The following is a 6,272-nucleotide window of genomic DNA, read 5'->3' on the forward strand; positions in this document are numbered from 1 at the left end:
GGAATGAAGCATGTCAACTCTGCCAGTGACTCCCAGGATCTTTTTCCAATTACCTAGCTCACCACCTGCACATGAGGGGTCTGTGACCCAGTCTGTACAATGGGTTTGAAGGGTCTGAGCCCTAGCCTGACACATAGCGTCTCTCCAGAAGAAATCCAGGCCTAGAAGCAAACTCCACGTGGAAATAGCTACGGTCTAGGGCTTTGTAGAGCAGACTGGAGCAGGGCAGGGCCAGGGAGGAGGAAGGGCTGATCACCAGACACTGGAGCAAACAGCGGGGGACAGGGGGCCAAAGGTGTGTACAGGGCTGGAGGACAGTGTTGGCCGGAGACCCAGGCCAGCAATGTCTGCTCCATGTGTCTGAAAAAGGCCAGAGCTCAAGAGCAGCATTGTGAAATGTCGGGGCTCAGAAAATGATACCCCGAAGTATGGCACATTGGTTTGCTGAATACTTTGAACTAAAGGAGATTAAGAGGCCCCAGAAGCAAAGTCTCTTTCTGACCTTCTCCTGCTCCCCTTTCTCCCTCAAGGTAGGCCATAGAAACTAAAACCCCTCAAACCCAAAGCCAAATATAAAACCTAAAAATGTTACTCTAACCTTTCCCTGCTTTTCTGTGTAAGAACTGATTATAAGAAATTCTCTAATCCACCTTGTCTGAGAGCAGGTTGTAAGACCCTCATTCCAGAAGGGGTCCTACCCTATACCCAGGAGAGAGGAACACTGTAGAGAGAGGCCGAGAAGAATCTGAACACACAGGCCTTGCCTGCCTTCCCCACTCAGCCCCTTAGATCATTCCCTTCTGTCTTTGTTTGTTTTTCTTTTTTTTTTTTTAGCTCCCACCAATGAGTGAGAACATGTGGAATTTTTCTTTACCCTTCTCTTCCTTCTGGAAAATGCTCTCCAGATGTGTCTGCTTTCCCCAGCCCATCTGGTTCTCTGCATCCTGTCTCCATAAAGCTTCTTCTATTGGTTGCACCTGTCCCAGTATTCTTCCCCCACCCGTTACCCAAGACCAGTACAACAGAGGTGAGTCACCAAGCAGCACAGACCCCTTCAGAAGCGGGGGGCAGTGGGTGCAGCTGGGATCCTTTATTACACTGGTTCTGTCACAGCAGTAAGAGCAGTGGTGGATGCACGGGCAAGGTCAGCATGGGTCTGGAGGAGAATGTTCTGCCTGCTGCAGGTCGCAGGAGCTTCACAGAGGGGCGAGCACGAGAGCTAAGACGTGAACCCTCCAGGAGGAGAGAGCATTCTGCTGGTTGTGCAAAGGTGCCACCACATAAGGGAGGGCAGCCAGTGTGTTTGGGGAATAGTGATCAGGTAGCTCTTGCACCTGAGGAGGAAGCTCTAGGGTTTAGAGGGCTCTAGCTAACCAGCCTGAAAGGCCTTGGGACTCTCAGAGCAACTTGAGCTTGCCCTACTCTTGGATTGTTCTTCCCTTGTTAGAAAGCAGCCCTTCGTGGGGTTCAGTCTGGTGGCTAACTAATGGTGAGGCCTTTGCCAGGAAGCTCATCTCTCTGGGCCTCAGTGTGCTCCTTTGTAATACAGGAGGCTACATAGGTGCATGGACCTCACACTATAATTAGCTTAGAAACACCCAGAGAACTAGTTAAATACTGATTCCTGGGTCAACCCACCAGAGATTGAGTCCTAAGAGCCAATTCAAGGCCTGGGAATCTGAATTTTAATAAGGAACCAGGCTGCTTCTGCTACATATTTTTGTAGCTCCTAAACTGTCCTGATAGGAATCACCCGGGAAGTTGTGAAAGACAGCTTCTGGATCCCGCTCCTGGAGATTCCAGTCAGTGAGCCAGTCTAGGGCAGTAGTTCTCAAAGTGTGGCCTTAGGAGCAGCAGCAGAAGCAGCTGGGGATTTGTGGGGATTGTTATAAGGGATTGTTATACATGCAATTCACATGGCTGTGCTGGACTTATTGAATCAGAGCCCTGGGGCAGGGCTGCCTGCTTGTTCTGACGAACACTCCAGGTGATTCTGATGCATGCTAAGGTAAAAGAACCACTGGTCCAGGGTTTATGTTGTTTAACAATTATGGCAGGTGATCCTCAGCATTTGGGTAATCTTGGAAGTATCAAGAAGCCTCCAAGCTGCTGGGGCCTGAGATTCTAGAAGGGCCTGATTGTCCTCAACTTGCCTCTGGGTCTCTCCAGGAAAAGGTGTCTGGGGAACAGCCCGGATCTCCCTTTATAAGCAAGTAACATTCAGAAGAGCCTGGAACCGGTAATTAAAATCCACCCCCAGCCTCACAAGGTGCACACACAGCCACTCCTCCACACCTGGCACCTGGGTGCTCCCCTGAGAAGTGGAGGCTGTAGAAAAACTTCCCAGACCCAATTTTTACCAAGAATGAGGTTAGGTCAGCAGGGTCTGCTTCCTTTTATTAATTCATTCTCTAGTTGATGTCCCATTTTCTTGGAGGCGACCCATCGGCTTGCCCCTCCTTCATGCCCTGCCAGGCAAGAGCACCCCTCTAAGAATAACAAGGAGATTGGAGCAGGCTGCTGGGCTGCCTGCCAGCTATTAGAGAAGTGAACCACTTCTGTTCCCTCTTTCAACACATTGTTTAATTCTGAGGCAGACCCATTATCCCAAGGCTGCAACAGGGAAGGGAGGTTTCTGGCCTACTGCTCCTGTGCTCCCCAGGGCTGTGGCTCCAGAAGACCCTCTCTGCCTGCCCTTTTCTTATAGGGGGCCTAAAATTCCACCATCACTGCAGCATTTCTTCCATCCTCTCACCTCCACACACACACTTCATTTATTCATTCATTCAGTATTTATTTACTGAGCACATTCTTGCTCCTACTATTGTGCTAGGACCTGAGGATGCTTGCAATTGCATGTGACCTGAAAAGCCACTTTAAACTTTGGCAGGCAAAGCTTGACCCTAGTAGCTTCATCAGAGTTTCCCAATAGCTGATGAGGAAACCTTATAGGCGGAAGGGGAAGAGACGGTGAGAGGGCATTGGAGAAAAACTTGTCTGACTTGAATTCAACTTAGAAACATGTTTATTGAGCAGTTAAAGTGTTCTAGAATCTTCACTAAGGGTTCAAAAGGGGTAACTAGAGAAAGTGAAGGAAAATGGTCAGGGCCCCTCAAATGTTCAGAATCTTGCTGAGCATTTGATGTAAATATGCAGGTGCGCCCAGGTCTTCCTTGGTTATTGTCTGATGTGATTGCACATGTGCACCCAGGTGTCCTGGGTTATGGACTTAAGTATAAAGGACAAGTGGCTCTGATCCACGGGGCCTCCTGTCCTGGGCTGTCCCTGGAGGGTCCACAGGGAGGCCACTACTACTGCTGGAGGCTATTGCTGCAAGCTGTTGCTGCTAGTGTCCCTGGGATGCCCCAAGAGGCCACCGCTGCTTCTGCTGAGGACTGAGATCATATCATCTGCCAATGGCTCCCAGAATCTTTCCCAATTACCTAGCATGGACCTGCGTGTGAGGGGTCTGGTGACCCAGTTTGTACAATGGGTTTGAAGGGTTTGAGCCCTAGCCCTGGTAATAGAAATGGAAACTTAGTATAACTAAAATAATGAAAAATTTTGGCTTTAGTTATGAAATGCCTACCCATACAATTATTGTAGCTATTGCCCCAACCTGACAACTGGCATAGTCGTGTAACTTTACAGTAACACATAGACTGACCCTCAAATTCCAGGCCTTCAGACGGGTATCACCCAGAGGAGTTCTACCCAAGTTTTCTGAGATGCTGTGCAGTATTGGTGGCAGAGCCCTGGTTTAGCTGTCAGAGGAGCTGAATACTAGTTCTGGCAGGTCCTCTAACGAAGGGTGATCTTGGAGAAGTCACTTTATCTCTAAGCCCCCCCACATTCTGTGGTGCAGAAAGGAGTTCTCTGTAAAATGGGAGTTGTCATAACTGTCCTGCTGTTAAGAACATATGAAACAATTGTGGCTGCACTTTGCAGACTATGGCGAGCTACAGATACTTATTCCACAGATATGTACTTAGTACCTACCATGTGCCAGACGTGGGAATCCATGAGCACAGTGGACAGAAATCCCCTCCCTCATGGAGCATCTGGTCTAGTGGGGAAGACAGATAATGAACAAACATATAGCATGTCCATGGGTGTTCAGGGCTCTGGAGAAAAGGAAAGCAGAGTAAAGGGATTAGTACTTACTGGAGCTGGGGGACTGCTATTTTATATAGAATGACTGGGAAGATATTTTAATAAGTGACAAAGTGATACTTGAGCAGGAGCTGAAGGAAATGGAGAAGGGAATCACAATAATCTGGTGAGGGACATGTCGACAGAGGGAACCATGTGCGCAAAGGCCCTGGGGTGAGAGTGTGCTGCAAAGAAAAGGCTGCAGGGTTGCTGGTGACAGAGGTACTGATGGTTGAAGTGTCAGGAATTCTTCCAGCTACTTGTTAAACACAACCATCATTTAAATTATATTACATAAACTTAATTAAATAATATATCAAAAAGAAAGAGAATATACATTCAAAACCCATCTCTTCCTAATTATTTAGCTACATGTTACTGTTATCCATGCTCCTAGGATATTTGCGTGCACTGCAGGTGCATGGCAGAATGTTATGTGATGGTTTGCTACTGTGCATCACTTCTCAACTCTGAATTCTGATATGTTGGTAGCTTGAAATCAGCCATGATGGGAAATTTACACCACAGAAATTGGCAAACACTACAAATCTTGATTCCTCCTTCCTCCTCCAGAGAGCTGATTGTTAAAATACTCCAGCTCATCACTGCCCGCAGCCCCCTGCAGAGTGGATCTGAGGCTGGTGCCCTCTTTCAGGTGTGCTCTCAGATGGTGCCTGTGAATCCAGAGGAAACGGTGGGGGTTGGTGCTGAGAATTATCTCAGGGCCAGGTGGGTGGAGGCAGGGTGTGCTGGGCAGGACTCCCAGCTCCACCCCTCTCCCAGAAACCCACGTTTCTCCTGGAGCTGTCCCTCCTGCATTGTTGTCTCCCTATGCCTCCACTTCCCCAGGGGACTGCAGCCAACTCCTTGTACCCACAGCTCAGCTCAGGCACCAGTCTGAGATCCTTCACACGCTCAGCCCTGGCTGTGCAGCCCAGGGAGGCATGATGATGATGATAACAATGAACGTTTGTTTCTTTTTAAAATTCTCTCAACCACCGTATCAGGTAGACATCGTTATCATCCTTGTCTCATGGAAGGGGAATCTAAAGCACAGAGAGATTTGGTAACTTGTCTGAAGTTGCACAGCTGGTAAGTAATGGTCCCAAGGTGAGCCCAGGCCACTGGCTCCAGAGCCTGTGTTGTTGACCACAAAGCAAATCTGAGATGAGGGATGATGGCTGTGTCCTCAGAGAGCTTATGCCAGCATGGGGAGAGCAGGAGTGTCTGGGCCTTAAAAAAGACAAAATGGCATTATGCCAGGAAGGGATGAGGTCAGAGGAGGATTTTCCATATGGTGGGAACAGCACGTGCAGAGGTGCAGAGGTGCAGAGGTGGGGGAGAAGAAGGTGTGTTCAGGGAACAGCGAGTGGCCTGATTTGGCCGTCTTCTTCCACATCCTCACCAACCTGGACAAGCCACCTTTGGATGCCTCAAAATGACAATTTCCAAAAATAATTTATCTTCAGCTTTGATCTGTGTCTGATAGTTCCTTGCTAAGTGATTCACATGTCACTCAGGGTGGTAGCAAAGCAAGTTGTTTCCCTGAGCACAGAGACTAGTGAAACTGAGTGTGAGAGAGTTTGTGTGTGTGTGTGTGTGTGTGTGTGTGTGTGTGTACGTACATGTATAGGGGGTGGTAGAAAAGACACCTGGCCAAGTGAATCTGGGCTGTGATTAAACACTTTTCCCTGATCTGTCTTGAGCAAGACCAGGTGATGGAGCCTGGTGGGAGGTGGGGCAGGGGACGGGGAACTGTGCAGGGATATCCTGTCATTAGCTGGGATTCAGAATCTGCTGTCCGGGTCATTCTCATGGGGTTAATGGACAGTGAACATTTGTGGGTCACCTGTTAGTTATCCAACATCCTTTGTAAGAGCATCAGTGCAATAAGTTCCTCTTGGAATGACAAATTGCTCTTTCTGAACTCTGAGCAGGGACCACCTCTTTGCAGGAGAAATTTCGTCTCTCCAGATAAGCTTGTTTGCCTCCTTTTGTCTGCGACCATGGACTATATAACCTAATCATTGGCATCTTAGAAACTGCATCCTGTAAGTTTAGAGTAGCTCTGTGTATGGGTTACAGAAAACAGAATGGTCGCAATGGAAATTTCCACTGAG

General features: G+C 48.3%; 1 pseudogene; it reads left to right on the forward strand.

Annotated features, from left to right (window-relative positions):
* The first annotated feature begins 428 nt into the window (after positions 1–428).
* LOC103601118 overlaps positions 429–6,272 on the forward strand; it is a 23,528-nt pseudogene continuing 17,684 nt past the window's right edge.

Source organism: Galeopterus variegatus, unplaced genomic scaffold, assembly GCF_000696425.1.
Source record: "Galeopterus variegatus unplaced genomic scaffold, G_variegatus-3.0.2 Scaffold3596, whole genome shotgun sequence".
Classification (NCBI taxonomy): domain Eukaryota; kingdom Metazoa; phylum Chordata; class Mammalia; order Dermoptera; family Cynocephalidae; genus Galeopterus; species Galeopterus variegatus.